Consider the following 20873-nt stretch of genomic DNA (forward strand, 5'->3'; position numbering starts at 1 on the left):
GTGTAACATCAATCAACTGAACAAGCTGGCAGGCTTGCTGTTAAAGATTCTATGCATCTTAAAGATGCAGCAACATATATCACCATGGGGTGTTAAAGAAAACTGCAGAATAGAAGGGAGGGTGAGGCATGGAAAATCGGGGTACCCTGTGTGCAAGGGACAGCTGAGAAAGGTAAGGAGGAGGGGACAAGGTAAAGGGGGTGAAGGTGAAAATGGGAGGTGCAAAGTGGGTTACAAAAAGGACTAAATAGTTTGGGGTGAAAAATGAACGCAAGGGCATATGAGGGTCTGGAGAATAGGAAGGGATTGTGGCTTCATAACTGGACAAAATATGAAAAAGGTGTTTAGCAGTTGCAATGTGTGGGAGGAGGAGGAGGTTGCAGGAGGTTACCATAGGGGTGCTTTGTAGTGAATGGAGGGTTGCACAAAAGGCAGAAAAAGGAGGCACAGACACGGGTGAAAGTGGAAACAAGAGTGCCAAGTGAGGCTGCAGATCAGACTAGAGAGGCAGCTTCAGAAATATGGTTGGGAAGGTGGCAAGGAGTTGCACAGTGTAGGAAGTAAAAGCTCTAAGGCAGAACTTTCCAAACTCTGTGTCACAACACATTAGTGTGTCGGCTGCAGTGTGTAGGTGTGTTGTACGAACGCTCCCTGTGCTCCTCCTGGGGCTGAAAAGGGGTTAACCTCCGGTTTGCAAGTAAAGCTGAATTACTGTGTCACAAAATGATGCATGTCTAAAAAGTGTGTCACCAACATGAAAAGTTTGGAAGGCTCTGCTCTAAGGGGTGGGGGGGTGGGGAGAATGACAAGGGAGTTACCAAGTAGAATTATTATTATTATTATTATTATTATTATTATTATTATTATTATTTTAAATTGATATCCCGCCTATCTGGCTGGATTTCCCCAGCCACTCTGGGCGGCTTACAACATATAAAACACAATGAAACATCAAACATTAAAAAATAAGATATCCTATACAAGCAACAAACAAATCAAGAAATCAAGAAAAACCAATAACAGCAACAATAATAAACAGTTTACAGTTATACCCAAATTAAAGTAACCACAAACCCCAACATTCAAAACATTCAACCAACACCAACCCAACAAAAATGAAACAGAGGAACCTAAAATAGAATCGTTTAAAACATTTTAAAACAGCCAGTTGCCCCAGCCCAAGAGTTGTTCCAGCAATGTCCCAGTGGCCTTCCGGGAGCCTCTTTTAGCTGTCCAGGGTGAGTCTGGGCCCCACCCCCTAGGCCAGGTGGAAATGGGTCTTGCAGGAGGGAATAGGTCTTTCTTCCAGCACTCACAGCAGCAGCAAGCAACAAGCAAGGGCAATGTGTATGTGTATCTTCTTCTTCTTTGGCGATCCCTCATAGCCGAGTAAGATTGTCTTCCAAGAACATGGTTTTAACAATGAGTCCGTAAAAGATTGTGGAGGCCGATTCTGGATCCACACGTCCTTCCACAGTGAGGACATTGGTTTCTGGGCAGGAGTTGATCATTGACTATAGTGAAGGCTTGCCAAATGTGCTTTCCTCTTAGCATGTTTCTCCCTTTCATCCTGAGTTTGAGCATCTTCAAAGTCAATGACCACCTTCGGTAAAGGCTGTTCTCCCATTGGAGCACTCGCAATTCCATTCTAAACTATGAATAGCTGAACAAGTTTCTTCTTCCATCCAGGACACACTCAATAGGAAGCCACAGCAGGGTTTCACTTCCCAATATGTGGACATGGAGCAAAAACCTCCAAATCTAAATAAAGAACTAAAACTGCAGGAGTCACTCAAAGTGTCCTTTTTTCTTTTTCTTTATTTCTATTTCCTATATTTTCCCAGTCACACTTTCTAACTTCTCTAAACAGAGCTTAATAAAACTCACAGCTACCTCTTTTATAGTTGTGTGAGCTCATTTGTTTGTAAAGTGTGTTGAAATGGGGCAATCTGAAATGCGTGTGTGTGTGTGTGCGCACTGTTGTAAAACTTAACCTCATTTGGCGAATACCTTTATTCACACTTCTCAAACTGTTAAAGCTGCAAAAATCAGGTGCCGTTATCGTCTTGTTTACTTTTTCTTCCTGTGAGATTTATTTTAAGGGGTAGCTTTGGAATGCCACACTTCAATGTATTCCCTCTTGTTGCATACACTGCGAGGATTTCTTAAAAGACACAAGATGGTCCCTAGTCAGTCCACTGGTGGTGTGGGGGGGAGCCCCCCCCCACAAGCAAACCATAACCCCAAATTACCAGCTTTCATTTTACAAAGAGTATGTTCCAAAAATGTGTTGTTGTTGTTGTTGTTTAGTCGTTTAGTCGTGTCCGACTCTTCGTGATCCCATGGACCAGAGCACGCCAGGCCCTCCTGTCTTCCATTGCCTCCCACAGTTTGGTCAAACTCATCCTATGCAATATTTTTCTTTACAGCATTGGACTTTCCTTTCGCTTCCAGGCATATCCGCAACTGAGCGTCCTTTTGGCTTTGACCCAGCCACTTCATCAGCTCTGGATCTACTTGTACTTGTCCTCCGCTCTTCCTCAGTAGCATGTTGGATGCCTTCCGACCTGAGGGGCTCATCTTCCAGCATCATAACTTTTATATGCCTGTTGCCTTTGTCCATGGAGTTTTCTTGGCAGGGATACTGGAGTGGCTTGCCGGTTCCTGCTCCAGGTGGATCACGTTTGGTCAAAACTCTCCACTATGACCTGTCCATCTTGGGTGCCCTGCTCAGCATAGTTCATAGCTTCTCTGAGTTATTCAAGCCCCTTCACCACGGCAAGGCAGTGATCCATGAAGGGGCTACGTGAGATATCAGGAAAAATGTACATCTACTATTCTTCTCCTTCTTTTGTGAGAAACTGGCCTGTTCCGCCTTTCAGTTTTTCACTTTGCTGCCCTGCCCTGGCACCAAATCATGCAGAGGGGTTGGATGACTTAGAGTTAAAGGAATCCCAAGTTATCTTTTAAGGGCACAAACAAAGGATGATATCCAATGTTAGTCATACTCAGATTAGATGATAAACAATGGATTGCAGTAACTTAAATAATTAATTTCAGTGGATCTCCTCTGAGAATGACTTGGTTAGATGTCACTAAAAAATAATAAAGTGCCATTACCCTCCACTACATAACATTTCAGGCTGCTGAGGTGCCTCTCATTGGAAAGGCTTTCCAAAACTTGCGTATCCAGCTACAATTCCCATCATCCCTGACCACTGGTCCTGCTAGCTAGGGATGATGGGGGTTGTAGTCCAAAACCAGCTGGAGTTTCAAGTTTGGGAAATCCTAGGAAATCCCATTACTTATAGAGAACCCAAAACACTTAGAATAACACCTTACTTGTTGGTTGGGAATATTTCCAGCCCATTTGCTTCATGTACATAACACTTAGTATGGCTGAGTATGGACTCACTCTAGGCCCATATTCTGATATTAAAAGGAAATTGGAGTATACAGGCATTTAACTTTTTTAAAAAATGGTAAAGGTTAAATAATGACCCTGTAAGCTTATTAGTTATAGGTTCCAAATTCTGTATGTCAAGAATCTGGCCAATGGAGACTAGATAGAGGGGGTCATAGTGATGGGAGCCCCTCTGCTTTGGATGCCAAATGGAAGTAGCTGGGAGGATGGGGTTCCACCAAAGACGATTTGTCCACCTAGCCCACTGTTGTCTACTCTGACTGGTAGTAGCAGTCCATATGGACATAGGAAGCTGCCTTAAAGTGAGTCACACCAATGGTCCATCTACCTCACTACTGTACAAATTGACTTGCAATGGCTCACCGCAGTTTCATTCAGGAGTCTCTCCCACCCTACCTGAAGATTCTTGGGTTTGAGCCTTGGACTTTCCACATTCAAAGCATGTAGCATCTTCCAGTGTCTGGGGATGCTAGAAATTAGATCTGGGGCCTTCTGCAAGTCTTTCAACACCTCCGTCTCTTTGTCCCCTGCCTAAGGAGTGCCTGCTTAATCAACTGAAAACTTTCCATCAATGAATCTCACCATTTTAAGTTAATGAACACTGTAGCCCTACTTTTAATGCAAGGGTTGCCCTGCAGTGTCATGAGGCAATTGGTGAATATATATTGTGTGCATAAACAGAACTGAGGTCCAGATCTGGAGGTGCCTCCTGCACCTTTAAGAATGGTAAAGAATGGAAAATTCCACAGGGTGTGGCTTCTCCACCCACTACACCACTTAAGCATTTAAAACGCCCAACAACCTTCTCATGCCTATGCAACACTTAAAGGCACTGGAACTTAATCCAGGTCTGGACTTGGCAGCTGTGCTGAATAAGCATTGGGATGAAGAAGGGGCAGCTGCCTCCCCAAGCAAATGAAGGCAAGAGTAATTGAAGTTGTTTGGAACAGGCTATATGCAGGTTTGGAGCAGGATCGTGGGCACATTCCTTCCCTTTGGGTCCCCTCCTACCTTGATGGATCCTGACAAACTTCCCTGCTGCCAGGGACAGCAGCAGTGCTCTGAAACAGTACCAGGCTGCTGGAAACCATTTAAATTACCCACATGCCCTAGACCATAGGTCTTCAGCCAGTGAGTCAGGGCCCTCAGGTGGTTTGCAAGGCCACACTTAGACTGACCCAGACCAAAGGAACACTGCATGCATGCCTGGACTAGGACATGTTATTCTGGTGAGATGTTTATTTTCCCAGTTTCCATGGCAGAAAGAAAGGCACAAGCCGTATATATAATTCAGTATATTCAATATATATAATTCAGTAGTAGTGCTGAATCAACACTATGGATATTGCTATGTTAATATCTATTTTAGGGTTAATAGTGTGCCATCTCCCGGTATGCCCCACGGAGAGCCTCAAGGTCCATAGATAGCAACACCCTAGTGGTCCCAGGCCCTAAGGAAGTCAGATTGGCTTCAACCAGAGCCAGGGCCTTTTCAACTCTGGCCCCGGCTTGGTGGAACGCTCTGCCTCATGAGACCAGGGCCCTGCAGGATCTGATTTCTTTCCGCAGGGCCTGTAAGACAGAGTTGTTCTGCCTGGCCTTTGGCTTGGAGCCAATTTGATTCCCTCCTTCTCTTTCTTTTTTCTTTTCCTTTCTCTTCCTGCGATGAGGCTACATTTTAATATTTTAATGTTTAAATATTTTAATGTTGTATTTTAATTTTGTTTTTAAGTTGTAATCATTCAGCTTGTTTTTCTTATTGCTTGTTAGCCGCCCTGAGCCTGGCCTTGGCTGGGGAGGGTGGGGTATAAATAAATATTATTATTATTATTATTATTATTATTATTATTATTATTATTTTAGCACTATTAAATGTGAATCAAATGTGGAAATGGGTCCCATGTTTCAGCATTGAGTTAAGTGGGTGGTCTTGGGTCTGGATCAGTTGAGCACCACTGCCCTAGAGCAGGGGTGGGAGGTGTTTTTCGGCCCAAGGACTGCGTTCCCTTCCAGGGCCTACAAACCAGTGGGGTGAGGGGGAAGGTGCTGCCTGGAAAGGTGGGCAGAACATTGTATGCGACTCTTTCCTTTATACAGAAGGTTACATTCAGCCATCCAAAAGGCAGAGATTTCTACACTCACACATGCCTCCATCCACCTTTTGAGCCAGCAAGAGGCATTATCCCAGTTTAATGACACATTCCAGGAAGCTGTGTGGCCTGATGGAATCCCAAGAACCAAGCAGAGAGGCCTGGAGGGTTGCATTTGGCCTTCGGGCCTGAACAATGCTAAGCCAGGAGTGTTGTGGAAAATTAAAATGGTGGCTTCCCTATCCAGATAGTCTAAAAGAAAGGCAGGGCTGTTGCCTGCTAGTGTCAGGGTGCTAACACTGAGGCCAAATCCGTACCATACTTTTCATGCAGTATCCTACCACTTTAGGAAGTCATGGCTTCCCCCAAAGAATCCCGAAAACGGTGTTTTGTTAAATGCGCTGAGAGTTGTTGGAGTTGTTGTGATTCAGATCTACAATTCCCAGAATGGTTTAATGGTCAATCCCTCTTCTCAGGGAACTCTGGGAACTGTAGCTCTCTGAGAGGAACAGAGCATCTTCTAACAACTTTCAACACCCTTAACAACCTATGGTTCCCTCAGCCTAGATCTGAGGAGAATAGGAATGTTCTGGACCTTGGGATGCTGGGCTCTAGGCCCAGAGAGGGGACAAGCTCTGGACAGTTGCCACCTATGGCCTCACTGGCCAGGTGCGATGGGAGTCCAGGCCAAACTGACACTTGTTGCTTTGTGCATAAAGGATGTGCACATGTTTACTTCAGTGCGAACAAGCCATCTCCTTGCTGCGGTATCCATCCCACATCTGTAAAAGCTGTGAGACCTGGCAGGCTGCTTTACTGTAAGCCTACATTTTTCCCCCTTTTAATAAAGCACTAGAACTGATTGCTCTGGTGCTTTTGACATCCTTCTTTAGTATCCCTGCACCCAAACACTCCCACAAGCCCTTTTTTGGGCTTAGTGGATCAGGACAATCAGACATAATAGCGCCTCTGCTTGGGGAGGTAGCAGCATTCTTTCTGAACTCCCTAGCTATTCACTTCTGTTGGAGGGAAGAGGTGTGTGTGTATCATAGATCCTGTTTTGCACCCACTTAGGTATCCTGCTGCTGTTTGCATTAAAGAAATAATAACCTTCCAGCCCAGGTGGCTTCTGTACTTGGGAAATATGGGGGGGGGGGACCATCTTGTCCTTTGCTTCAGGTAGCAAAATGGCTGCTCACAAGTTATCCAGAAGCAAATGAAACTGAAATCATTTTACCACAAGGTTATATATGAATTTATGGGTTTGTACCTATAAAAGTGTTCCATTGTTTGCATTTGGGGTTCCAGTTCTCACACATCAGATGCCTCTGAGAAGGACTGTGTTATCTGATTAGACTTTGTTCACAAAGTTGTGTGTTTACTCTCAAAGTTTATGAGAAAAAAAGGAAAAGTACAAGTTACGTGTTTAGAAGTCATGGCAAGTCTTATGAAATTAAAATGGCCACAATCCAATGGAGAATTAAGTATCCTTAAGTCTTTGTTGGATTGCGGCTGTTGCTTCTTGGATTTGTTTTCTTTGAGAGATCAGGAGGACAAATGTCTCTTCTCTGTGAATTGCTGAAGTCTTTGACTTCTGCATGCCTCACAGTTGCATATGCCAAAAGTTAAATAGGTGTGTTCTAGTAAGGGATGAAACCTGCTCATTTCACTTTCTGTGTCAGTCTTGAAATTCTAGAAAGTCAAGTCTTCAACCTACTATACAATAATCATCATAATCTATGGCCCGGTAGCTAATCAACTGGTAGCTAATCACATGGTTTTAAGAAACTAAACTTTGCACCGTGTGCTCCTGGAAGTGATTTGCATGTGGTTAGCCTTGGGGAAGTAACAGAAAAGGGGCTGCCTTTCTCATAACAGCCCAGTGCAGGTGCAACACACCTTGCTTGCCTAACCATGGTTAGCTCCTCCCCTTTCCTTTCCTTTCCTTCTCCTTTCTCATAGAAATCCCTACTTCCTTTTAGCTTCAGAGCTAACTTTGTCTTATAAGCACATTTCCTTTTGGGTTGGTTGGGTTTTGTTAACCATGGTTACCTCCAAACCGTTTGATTAGGTGCAAATCCACAAGCCATACTTTCAGCTAACTAAGGTTAGCAAAAACACTGATGACAGTGTTACACTCACAGTAATTGGCTGCAATACTGAAAGTGATGCAGGAATGTCCCCTCAAGAAGGGAGGAGGAAGGACTCTGCAAACCCATTGGGTGTTTTTAAACTGCAGAACCATGGTTAAGCAGAATGATGCCTGCATTGGGCCTCTTCTTTGTGAATGAATTCCTGGGACAGATTCTGCAGAACCTTGGAGAGCTCCCCCCAAAAGGCAGATAATCCTGGTTTGAGGCCATGTCTAGAGTGGTCTTTCAGTCAATCTGTATAGGACAAGATTGTAAAACTTTGAAATCCCATTGCTTTCAATATATTAGTATTCCTGTGTTAGTTTTACTGGTTATAATTCTAGTACTTCTGTCTTGTATTATAGCATTTCTTTTACAATGTTGTGTTATGGAACTGTGGCTTTTTTTATTCATATACCACCATGCCATGCTAAATTTTAAATTGTGACAAATCACTATATGCCAGAATAGTGCTGCGGATTTCCTTATGGGAGCAGCAGTGGTGTGATCATGAAAACTGTGGGAAAATTACAGTGCAGAACTCCTACAATTTTCTGAGTTAACCATTTTCTCTCTCTTGAAACAATTAACATGGAAATTTATTTATATTCTATTTATTTTCTATACCTCCCTTCATCCAATGTTCATAGGGCGGTTTCCAATATGAGCACTAAACTTCTGCTAGATTCCACTAGATTCCAGAACTGCTTATACATGAAAAATCACTTTAAAATCACTAAAAATAACAGATAAGGAACTAGGAAGACAGAATAAAGTGCTGTCTGAATGCAGCCAAAGTTAAGCATTATTCTATGTGCTTCACTCGCTTTCTATCATCATATTTAGTTGGACTGAATGGCACTTCCCTTTGGGCAGACTTTGGCCATATTTTTTAAACACAGTAACCATTTGATTGCATTCCATTCGTCAGGAAAATGCAGTTATGAAAAAAAGAAGTTGCAAAATGCACATGAATATGGATGATATTTTAATGGTGCAATGAAGCATTTCTATTTACTAAGATGGTGTAAACCATTGAGAAAAAAATAATTTAAATAGTCTGTATCTGTATGTGTGTGTGTGCGTGCGCGTGTTAAAATAAATAGCATTACATAAAATAAATAGCATTACAAATGATACCTGGAAGATTCACATTGAGAGAGAGAGAGAGAGAGAGAGAGAGAGAGAGAGAGATGTAATTATTACTTGTTAAAATTAGGAAAACATTTTTGAGGCCAAAAGAAACACAATTAGTTGTAGGTTATGGAAGGTAACGGAACTGCCAACCTAGCAGTTCGAAAGCACGTCAAAGTGCAAGTAGATAAATAGGTACCGCTCCGGCGGGAAGGTAAATGGCGTTTCCGTGCGCTGCTCTGGTTCGCCAGAAGCGGCTTAGCAATGCTGGCCACATGACCCGGAAGCTGTACGCCAGCTCCCTCGGCCAATAAAGTGAGATGAGCAGCACAACCCCAGAGTCGGCCACGACTGGAACTGGTCAGGGGTCCCTTGACCTTTACCATAAGATGTAGCAAAAGCAGCACTGGCTACACACACAGGAGAGAGAGAAGTGTCAGCACTCAGTCTTGGGGCAACCCCAGACCACCCAGTGAGGGCTGAGCATGCTCAGTAGCCATGGAACACTGAATGTCCCAGGACAGGGGGCGGACTGAGGAGGTACCAGGATGTAAAAGTTTGCCATATAGAATACCTGCTGTGTATCTGAAGGAGACCCATATTCTCATTTTTCAAATCCACCTAAAAAAAATCCCAATCACGACCATTCTGAATTGTTTTAATTGCTTTTTAAAACTATTTTAGTTGTTATGACAGGCTTGTTTCATTGTATATTTTAATTATGGATGTTTTTCATCTTTTGATTCAACTGCTTTATTCTGTGTTTTAATTATATGTGGATATTTTACGGTTGATCCTTGCATGGCATCTTGGCATGTAAGTAGTATTATTACCATTATTGTTGGGTTGTATTTAACTAAGTCCTACTCAGAGTAGACCGACTGGGAGCACTGAACCTTAGTCATGCCCATTAACTTTGTTGGACCTACTCCGATTAGGACTAACATTGAATACCACCTTACACAGTCAGTCATTTCTGGCTAATAGGCCTATATCAAATCAACATCAACTTTTGGTTTTAATATTAGCTGTGGTTAATCACAGCGGTTCCTACTTTCTTCACCAGAGGCTGAATTGTGTTTCTGGAGATGAATAAGCTTGTCAGTGGGCTAGGTTAATGACCTGCCATCTCATTCTGAGTCAGAAGAGACTTGCTAGCTGCATCTCTCGCAATAAACAGAGGCATTGCTCTGGGGAACAAAGCAGTCTGCTTGTAGCTTTCATTAAGAGAAAAGTACCATTTTGGCTCCACTGTGTACTCCACAGAGGATTGAAGTCAATGGCTCTTGCACTGTCGTTGAACTGGCTGGAGGTAGTTGTGATGAGATTATATATATATATACTCCAGACAGTGGATTGATCCAGGCAATAAACAAAGAGGTTCTGTGCCAAGAAAAGCCAATTTCTGCTATCAGGATAGATAATGCTACTAAGATATGCTTTGAATAAATTTTGCTTTTGCAGGTCATGGGGCATCAATGTTAGAGCCTATGCAGAGCCTAGGAAAATTAATGGGGTACACATGATGGAGCAGGATAAGGTGGTAGAATAGACTCACCACATCAGACTACAGGTGTGAAGTGCCATTTTTAACTCTTGTGCATCATTTTAAAGAACCCCCTGCAAACTAGCATGTCAGTTGCTCACACACACATAGGGACATTAAAAAAGGAACCATTCAGAACATTAGCTGTCAGAAGTAATCCATTCTACCACCTCAGCTTCTGACTATTTCATTCTTCTGCATGTGTTGATCAGGTTCATCTTTGGTCACCTCTCACATGGCTTCTGTGATAGTACCAAAAATAGTCTGCACATCTCTTCAGGTGTATCTCAGCAAGCATAAGGGGCTTGTTTTCATTTAAAACATTTGTTTTAAATGAAAGCTGAGATTCTCCAGGAGATCAGTTCTGCACCGGTTATTGCTTTCTGCATTTTCTTTTCACCTGCACTGGTGGTTTTGCAGCATGCACACTGACCTCAGACAGCTCAGTTGATTAGAGAGTGGTGATGATAATGCCAAGGTTGTGGGTTCAATCCCCATTCGGGACAGCTATATATTCCTGCATTGCAGAGGGTTGGACTAGATGATTCTGAGGGATCCCTTCCAACTCTATGATTCTATGATTCTATGACTGCCTATCACAGTCAGCCTTCCTCCCTTAGCTGAGTATGTGGTTGAAATGGGCTGGAAGATCCATTCCTTTGAAGGGGACCCAGAAACTACAACTAATCCAGAATGCAGCAGCTAGATTGGTGACTGGGAGCGGCTGCTGAGACCACATAACACCGGTCTTGAAAGACCTACCGTACATTGCCTCCTAGTACGTTTCCGAGCACAATTCAAATTGTTGGTGTTGACCTTTAAAGTCCTAAACGGCCTCAGCCCAGTATACCTGAAGGAGCGTCTCCACCCCCATCATTCTGCCCTGACACTGAGGTCCAGCGCCGGGGGCCTTCTGGCGGTTCCCTCACTGTGAGAAGCGAAGTTACAGGGAACCAGGCAGAGGGCCTTCTCGGTAGTGGTGCCCGCCCTGTGGAACACCCTCCCATCAGATGTCAAAGAGATAAACAACTACCTGACATTTAGAAGACATCTGAAGGCAGCCCTTTTCTGGGAAGTTTTTAATGTGTGACATTTTGATGTATTTTTAATCTTTGTTGGAAGCCACCCAGAGTGGCTGGGGAAGCCCAGCCAGATGGGCGGGGTACAAATAAATTCCTCCTCCTCCTCCTCCTCCTCCTCCTCCTCCTCTTCTTCCTCTTCTTCTTCCTCTTCTTCTTCTCCTCCTTCTCCTCCTCCTCCTCCTCCTTCTCCTCCTCCTCCTCCTCCTCCTCCTCCTCCTCCTCTTCTTCTTCTTCTCCTCCTTCTCCTTCTCCTTCTCCTCCTCCTCCTCCTCTTCCTCTTCTTCTTCTTCTTCTTCTCCTCCTTCTTCTCCTCCTTCTCCTCCTCCTCCTCCTCCTCCTCCTCCTTCTCCTCCTCCTTCTCCTTCTCTTTCTCTTTCTCTTTCTCCTTCTGCTTCTGCTTCTGCTTCTGCTTCTGCTTCTGCTTCTGCTTCTGCTTCTGCTTCTGCTTCTGCTTCTGCTTCTGCTTCTGCTTCTTCTTCTGCTTCCAAAGCCCTGTATTACCAACATTGCTGGGTAAAATGTTGACGTTACACTTGCTGAACCAGGTGCAGCAAGGGAAAAGAGGATACTCTTCCTTCTTATTCCTTCATGTATCCCAGGACTGCTTCAATCTGCCCAACCCAAATTTTCTAAAGCTGCTTTTGCAACATGCAACTAAGCCATCCAAAAAAAGCCACCAGCTGTCAATTGTGACCTATCAGGATATTGAGGAGCCCCAAATTTTTGTAGTCCCTGTTTATTAAGTGTTGGTCATGCATGACACTTTCAACCATCCCCAAACCCCCTCAGCCATCACTCTCTCCTTCTTGGAGATGTTGTACTTTCCTGAAAAGTTAATTGAGCTAACAGAAAAAGGAGACAGGCAATTGTGTGTGTTTTTTGTTTGTTTGTTTGTTTGTTTTGAGAGCTGTGGATGAAAATAGCACAAGAGCCCCTTTAGATGAGAATAATCTTGTTCAGCATCCTGATCCAGTGGTCACATCCACACTGTACATTTAAGGCACATTTAAGCTTTCCCAAAAGAATCCTGGGAACTCTCACACAGTTTCAGCACAGGGAAGCATGAAACTGTGGTCTGCAGAGACGAGAGCAATGGGGAAAGGGCACTGCGATCAGTGGAGATGCAACCTGTTTGACGTACTCGAACTCCACACTGCACAGTCTCCAGGATAATGCAGATGTCATGGCAAGCATTAGAATTTCCCTTAGCAACTGCGGTGCTAAACAGCAGGAGAAAAGTGCTCCAGTCAATTCTCACAGGACATCCCTTGGCATTTTTACAACTTTGCTTTTCTAAAAGAAATCCATCTTTTCTCGATATTGAGCTGCAAAACTGTTGTTTTGCATTTCCAGTATAATTCATGAAGTGGCAGCCAAGCCTAGAGATGTTGCCACATGGAGCTGCCATTGCTCTACAATTGTTGCTCAACACCCCCCTGCCCCACGAAAGCACACAGTTTGTAGATGTCGTGTTCCCCCCACTCTTTCTTTTCCCCCTGGGCATCCACTAGGGTTTGTGTGCTTGTGACATGCATGCATGGATGCATGAAATATTGCCTCCAACTCTGATTCCTGTGATCCAAAGACCCATGCTCCATTTTTATGCTGGATTCTTTTGTTTCCGTTTTAATGGGTGCTGCTGCTGAAGGGCCCTGGACTAGATACCCTTATTGCAGGATGGAGAACCTTTTAGAACCTGAGGGCCACATTCCCTTTCTGGCAAGCTGCCAAGGGCCACAAGCTAGTGGTGGGTGGAACCAAAGGCCAAAATGGACAGGACAACAAATGTAAATTTGTACCTTACTGCAAAGCACTACTTTCTACACACTATCTTTATTTCTCGTCCATCCTGAGAAGCAAGAGGCATTTTGGGGGGCTCAAGGACTCTTACCAGCCAAGCAAAAATGCTCAGGTTGCAACACAGAGCCAGGGAGTGGCGCAACCTGGGGACAGTTCTGAGCACCAGATAGAATGACCTGGAGGGCCACATTTGCCCTCCTGCGGTTCCCCACCCAGCCTTATTGAGTCCCCTCCACAAGCAGGGTCCATCTCCTCCTCACCACTGACATCACTGCTCCTTTCACTCACTTTCTTCCTCTGGGACCAATCCATGTGGCGGCCAATGGGGAGGGAGGACGAAGCGAACAAAGTGTGCCGCCCCTTTTCCATTCTCCTGTTGATCACAGCCTGCTTGTATAGAGAGGACTGTTGAACAGGCAACCAAGAGCAGCCCAAGATGTTTTGGCACCTGAGGCAAAACGCCTTGCTGCTGCTGCCATAATTGTGATGTGTGTGTGGGCGTTCTGCAAGGGCTTCCCCATAGCCAGTAACATTATGTGTGCTTGGCTTCAAATGCAGGAGGTGGGAGCTGCAGTAAGCTGCAATGTGTACACAGCCTTAGTGTTGCCCTTGCAGAACTTGTCTAAAAAGAGGATGGGGGCAAAACTGGAATTAGCTGCCATTGGCTTTGGCTCTGGCTTTTGTTGCCTTTCTAACCTTCTGCCTCACCAGTTCCAATAGACACCACCACCACCACCACTGTCCATTGCAAGAGGTCCAAGGAAGTTAGTTGTCCAGTACAACCTTCATAAACCTGCAGACCTCCTGATGTTTTGAATTGCAACTCCCAACAGCTCCAGTGTTGGCCGGGGCAGATGGGAGTTGTTGCCCAAAGCATTTAGAGACTGCCAGGTTGGCAAGGACTCATTCAGTGCACAAGTATTTGCCAGAGTTTCCTGCTTGTTCCTCTGTGCCACTTGTGTCGAAGGGTGGAGTAAATTCCTGTAGCTGGTGGCACCCAGAAGTATGCAGATAGACAGTTTTTATTTAGGACCAATAAAGCAGCTGGGACAAAGAACAAATGAAGGAAAGGAACACTGCACCAAAATACATGTGCTAAAATAGAACCAACTCTTAAAAAACATAAATTTCTAAGTTTTGAAGCAGGGGGGAAAATAAACCCTGAATCTATTTACCTTTGGTTTGTGTGTGTGTGCAATGAGGTTATAAGAGCACGTAATTATAACCATGCAAATTAACCACAATCCTATTTCAACCCTAGCCCTGCCTTAAATTAGCTCTTGACCAACACTGCTGATCCTGAAATTCCTGTTTAGGTGGGGATATGCCTATAAAACTTTCTCAGAAATTCCCTGCTTGGTTAGAAACAAAATAAATATTCATAGAAATATAAGGACTCGTTGTTTGCACAGCACAAAGTGGACTAATTGTGCCAATCTTTTGGTGCGAATCTGCTAATTCTTATGAACACAGTACAGTGGTACCTTGGGTTAGGAAATTAATTCATTCCGGAGGTCCGTTCTTAACCTGAAACTGTTCTTAACCTGAAGCACCACTTTAGCTAATGGGACCTCCTGCTGCCACCGCGCCGCTGCTGCACGATTTCTGTTCTCATCCTGAAGCAAAGTTCTTAACCCGAGGTACTATTACTGGGTTAGCGGAGTCTGTAACCTGAAGTGTATGTAACCTGAAGCGTATGTAACCTGAAGCGTATGTAACCCGAGGTACCACTGTACCTTTGTTGACATTAGCAGTGAAATGCCATCTGACTACTGAAGAAAATTCTGCTTCATTCATAAATGGCTTTCAACACCAAGGTTGCAGCATTTGGGACTTCTTAGTTTACAGAAAAAAGCGCGTTGGAGGTGACAAGATAGAAGTTTATAAAATTATGCCTGACATGGAGAATATGGATAGAGAAAAGTTTTTCTCCGTCTCTTATAACACTATAACTTGTGGGCATTCAATGAAGCTGAAAGTTTCAAAACAGATAAGGAAAAGTACTTCATGTAGCACACAGCTAAACTATGGAACTCGCTCACATATTGGAGAAGTGGAGAAATTCACGGAGGATAAAACTATTGATGGCTTTATGCTAGCCATGATGGCTCTGCTCTGCCTCCAAGGTTGGAGGCACTGATGCTTCTGAATACCAGTTGCGTGTGAAGACCCCCAAACCCCCTCCAAAATAAATCACACAGGACACAGAATATTTGTTTAAGATTTTTTGGGGTAAATTTGGCCACAACTTTATTGATTACAGCATGGGAGTGGTTGCTTAGGCATTGGTTCGTACTACCTGAGCCTGCACGGGCAGGAACAGGACTGACAACTGGAACCTCCAGTAAGGGAAAGCATACTGGGGGAGCACAGAGGCAGATTTCCACCTCTTAGTTCTCCCCAGATGCTCCCAGGAACTCTGGCCTGGCCCTACCCCTGAGAGGGGATTGGACAGAGCAAATGGAGCCCCTGGATTCCTTTAACAAAATTCCCTAGCAGCAGCAACAAAAATGAGGGGCAGGCACAGCCAATCCATAATCCCCTCCACCAAAGAATGAACTAATGCCTAACCACCAAACTTACAAAGTTGTGACTATCTGCTAAAACCAAACGGCACCAGCCAATCACCCAAGTGGCAAAATTCCTACTGGGCCCCTGCTCCAAAAATAGATGACCACTAGACAGGCATAGCAAGGTCAAAAACACAACCTTAAATTATAGGGAGGGAGGGAGATCCGCTGCACGATGAGAAAGAGCAAGTACTTTGCCTCGTGCAGCCCCTTAAATAGCCCCTTAGTTGCCAATCAAACCCCAGCCTACAGAAAAATTTTCCCAGCAACAAAGAGGCAACCAATGAGGTGCAGAGGTCATCCAAATGGGCCCGCCCCAGAAACAAGAAGGCAGTTGGGTGATCTCACCACAACACGTGGCTCTCCATGATTTCGAGGTGTTATGGCTAAAATCTGGGTGCAAGGCTGCCCTGCCACCCAGCTCATCAGACTAAGTCCGTGGGTCCCTGCGGAGGAAAATGAGCTCAGCCGGGCAGGAGCAAGGTGCAGAAGATCCAAGTTTATTGCGCAACAGGTTCAAGGCGAGATTGAACAGCGAGAAAGGGGTGACATGAACTTTTGAAACTCCCTCCATGTCCCAGAATACAGTGCAAAATACATCCCAGTTACATCATGAATACATTAAGGAAAGGTTGGGTTACACAGATTACATCATGAATACATTAAGGAGAGGTTGGGTTACACCGGATTAACATATGGAGGAGGGAGGGGGAATATGCAGAGTCGGAGATATGCACAGAAAACACTTCCTGAGTACCGGGGATGAGAAGACAATGGTCCCAAATATGCATAGTCTGCCACCTGACATTGCCTGGAGGAAAGCCTGATCAGAGTGATTTGACAGGATTAGGGTCTTAACACCTTGCTTGAGGGATTGTGAAGGACAGGGGAGGTGTGATGGAGTCCTAGAGAAATTGAGCAAATTGGCACGTTGATTTTCTATGAATTTTATAGATTTTAGTCCCTTTTGACATTGACAATTGGAAATAAATTGATATATTGTAGCGAAGAAGAAGGTGAAGAAGACATGCCCCCCCTTCCGTATCAGTCCCCCATTCGGAGATAGATTTGCATTAAAGTTCTGTAAGAACTTGCAAATCTTTTCTCCGCACCCTAAATCTCGGTGAAGGTAGGGGTGCCGTATGAGTGGGAATAGGCCCTAATGGAAAAGGAGGTGGGTTGAGCAGGGCAGCAAAGGAGGGAGCAACACTGACCAATACAATGTACGTGCGTGTTATAGATATGCGCTAACTAATAACTTGGTATCTACCGTACCAGATGTGTGGGTTTATGCAAACCTGAAAGGGACTTGCAAATCATGCCTCTTAAGGCCATTTGCAAGTATAGTAGTGCAGATAGCTGGATATAGGATATCGCATAAAAGAACACCTGTTGTATTTTGTTCAATAGTGGTCTATGCTTTACATTTAGCAGGAAGGTCCACTACTGACTGAAAAAAAAATGCAGTTTGCTTTGTCCCCCGCCATTTTTGTGTTCTCAGGTGTCAAGGTAGCTCTTCTGTGGTCTCACACCGGCATGGTGTCACAGTAGTGGCAATCCCTGGTGAATCCACTTAGGGCTTTCATATTAACCATGTTGCCTGGCACTTACCACAGCTGGCACAGGTTTGGACACGTACTGAGGGAAATGTCTTTGCCTTGGCCTTCCTATGGGGTTTTATTATTGTAGGCTCAGGTCTTGCAGTCATGGGAAGTTGCTCACTTGCACTTTAAGGACCAAAAGCTAATTGCAGCCTGGATACACTTGCCCAATTCACACAGAGTCCAATTTGAATTTATCTTGCCCCATGGTTCTCAACTTTCCAAAGCAATCTGTTAACACAACCATTCTTAAAAGGGCACCTGTCCAAATTAGTTAATTTAACTCTATAAGGGATCATTCCTGCTAAATCAAGGCATGTACACCTTCCTGAAGCTTCTCCTTGGTAAAGCGAGTTTTAACACATTTTAAAATGGGTAGGGAAGGTTGGCAGTGTGCCAGGTGGGACAACGAAATGTGGTTATCTAAACACTGAACTACACAATAGCCTGATCTATTAGAAAGCATAAAATGTATGAGAATCCTCCATTGGGGTATAAGGAATAAGACAGTATACATTAAACATAAGACAATTACACACACACACACACACACACACAAATTCCCCCCTTTGTGGAAATAACACTGTCAAACACATTTCAACATTCCTACATAATAACACATAATACACGACAAACTAATTAAATATCAGTTGAATATAAAAGTTAAAAAAAAAAAAATGTCCTTGCAATTCAACTCCTCCCCTCTTTGTCAGCCCCACTTCCCCGGCAGTCTATATCCTTTGAAAGAGATAGCTGTGGCCACTTTGAAAACTTTGGTGTCTGTTGTTGTTGCAGGTCTTGTGGTGTCGAAGCTTTTCATTGGATCTGTAGTAACACACTTGTAGAAGTGATATCCTGTAAGGGCAGGGTGGACTTAAAAGACACAGTTAAAATAATAACAACACACACACACACACACACTGACCTATGAGGAACCAAAATAAATAAATGCTAAGACACAGAATTTTAAGAAATCTGAAGTAACAATGAAAATAAAAGAGTGTTTCTTGATGTGACAACATCGGCTAGAATGTTAATAGCAAAATACTGGAAAATGACTTAATGGCAATTTAAAGTTGTGCAAGTACCTTGAACTAGCCAAAATGACAGAATTAATAAGAAATGCTCAGGCAAAAGGTAAACAAATACCATTCCACAAACAATGTTTGGTTGTGCTTCGATTAATTTCATAGACATCATGGAAAAACAGATTAAATAAATGGAAACAGATTATTTGTAACTTTAAAAGTGTCAAAGCCACAAAGAGATGGAAGTCACTAATACAGCAGGGATTTCACAGAGCAGAAAGAAAGTTGTTGTGGGAGGAAAAAGGGACAAACACTTTGTTATCGGGGTTCACATATCCGGTTAAAAGGGAAAATTATTTCATGTGAGAAGCCTGTCAGGAAATGCTGTTCCTAAAATGCACACAAACAAAGTCTGTGATTTAAATCCCATTGAGGGGGGGGGGATGCTTTGATATTTACCTGTGAAAAGAATTTGGCATGTTAAGATTTGAAACTTGGCAACCTCTTGACTTTGATGGTCCTTTTGTCTTACGTAGCCCCTGGAGCAAAGGACACATTAAGGGTGATTTCCGTCAATGGTTCCAAGTTTTACATAAGGAAATTTGGATAAATTTCTCCCTGCAGCCCAAGATCTCCAAACCTCCTCTCCCCCCTCCTTCCTCTCTCTCTCTCTCTCTCTCTCTCTCTCTCTCTCTTCTTTTCCTTTTCCTTTTTTTTTAAAGCTGATCTAGCCTCTGTGCATGTGCAGAGTTCATGTCTCAGCAAACCTTTTATACTATTGAAATTGTTGCATCTTTTGGCTAAATTAGAATTTGAATAAGGGAAGGGTAAGGAGTAGATTTTTTTTTTAAAAAAATAGGGTTAGATTTTAAAACAAACAAAAAAACAAAAGAAAAAAACTCAGCAATTCAAGTATTCACCAAAGCTAGCAATTGCTGCCCAAGCAAAGCTGAGTGCTTCCTTTATGTACAGGAAAGGGCTAACATCAGTCTGGTCATTCGCGGAATCTGCCGCGCCCTTATATATGGGAAAAATGGCCAGTCATATAATTCATAAGATCTTAATATTCTCATTCATTTCAGCCTTACCATTTGCAGACAAAATTTTTCTGCCCTTTATTTACAGGATTGGTATGTGTTTAAACTTTGAATTGGCTTTGAAGTCTGGTTTTTTAATAGTAGACAAAATGATAAACACTGTAATCACTCAAATGCTTGATATTACCAGTTGTGCTTCAAAACATCACAGCTTCACCTCTCACCTTTTTAAAACTAAAGAGCAAAGCTAGGCTGAATTTCAACTCCATCACCACACCAGAATTTAAGAATTACCCTCCACACAGCCACAAATTGGGAGAACTGAAAGGGACTCTGGGGTCATCTAGTCCAACCCTAAAATACAGTGTTCATAGCAAGATTTCACAGCAAGATTTGTACTACACACACATACTTATGTACACAGGCACTACTGGGGAAGAGAGCACAATCAGTGCTCCTATCATGTACTAAGGAAGAGGAAAATAAAAGTACCCAGCTTTATACAGAACCCTCTAAAGGAAGAACAGTTTTCCTAAGATAAGATAGGAAGAGAATCTGGGAGAGAATATTTTATAAGCATAGGGTTATTTCAGTTGATATACCCACTCAAATAATAAAACCAGTCCTAGATTTGATTTAAACGGGATACGAAAGTTAATAATGTCTCTGAACTTGCATAGGAATAGTACGCCTAACTACGATTTTTAAATAACGATACATAGGAAAGTGAGATGTTGGGTACTTTAAGCAAAGAATGTGCCCCCCTCCCTTGCTGAAGGAAGTTTACTCAGGAGTAAATTCATTTGGCACAGAAGTAAGAAGGGGGGCGGTTTCATAGGCATGTGCTTAATGAAATACATACACTGCATTTTAGCTTGAGAGAGCAGTTGGCTCAACTAGGCTTTTGCAGCTGAAACATTAGTTTCTTCACAGCACATTTCAAAATACTGGAAAAAAGACTGGAACACGGATGTAGAATCACAAACTCAAAGGTTGCAACATAACATTATCTACCATCAACTTAAAATCATACTCCTCACTTAAGCTACTCGGAGGAAGACTCTTTGGAGCCTCTCTCAAATAACAAACATTTGCACCCTTCGTTCTCATTTTGGTTTTGGTTTTTTTTCTGTTTTAAGATTGATAAGGTCCAGCATGGCTTCCCTAGATTTAAATTTTGAAGCAAGCTTGTAGTTTAAACTATGCACACTTAAGAAAGCCAGAGACAGAAGGAACAGACAACACACATAACAGACAACATGTAAACATACATATTCTCATATATGTATTAACAGACAACACACATAACAGACAACATGTAAACATATATATTCTCATTCTTTAGTTGGTTATCGCAAGGAGTTGGGCCGCTTCCTTTGGCTTCATTAAGTGAAATTAGTAGGAAGGTCCCACATGGTTTTATGAGCTT

Source organism: Podarcis erhardii, assembly GCF_964252035.2.
Source record: "Podarcis erhardii genome assembly, chromosome: Z".
NCBI classification, from domain to species: domain Eukaryota; kingdom Metazoa; phylum Chordata; class Lepidosauria; order Squamata; family Lacertidae; genus Podarcis; species Podarcis erhardii.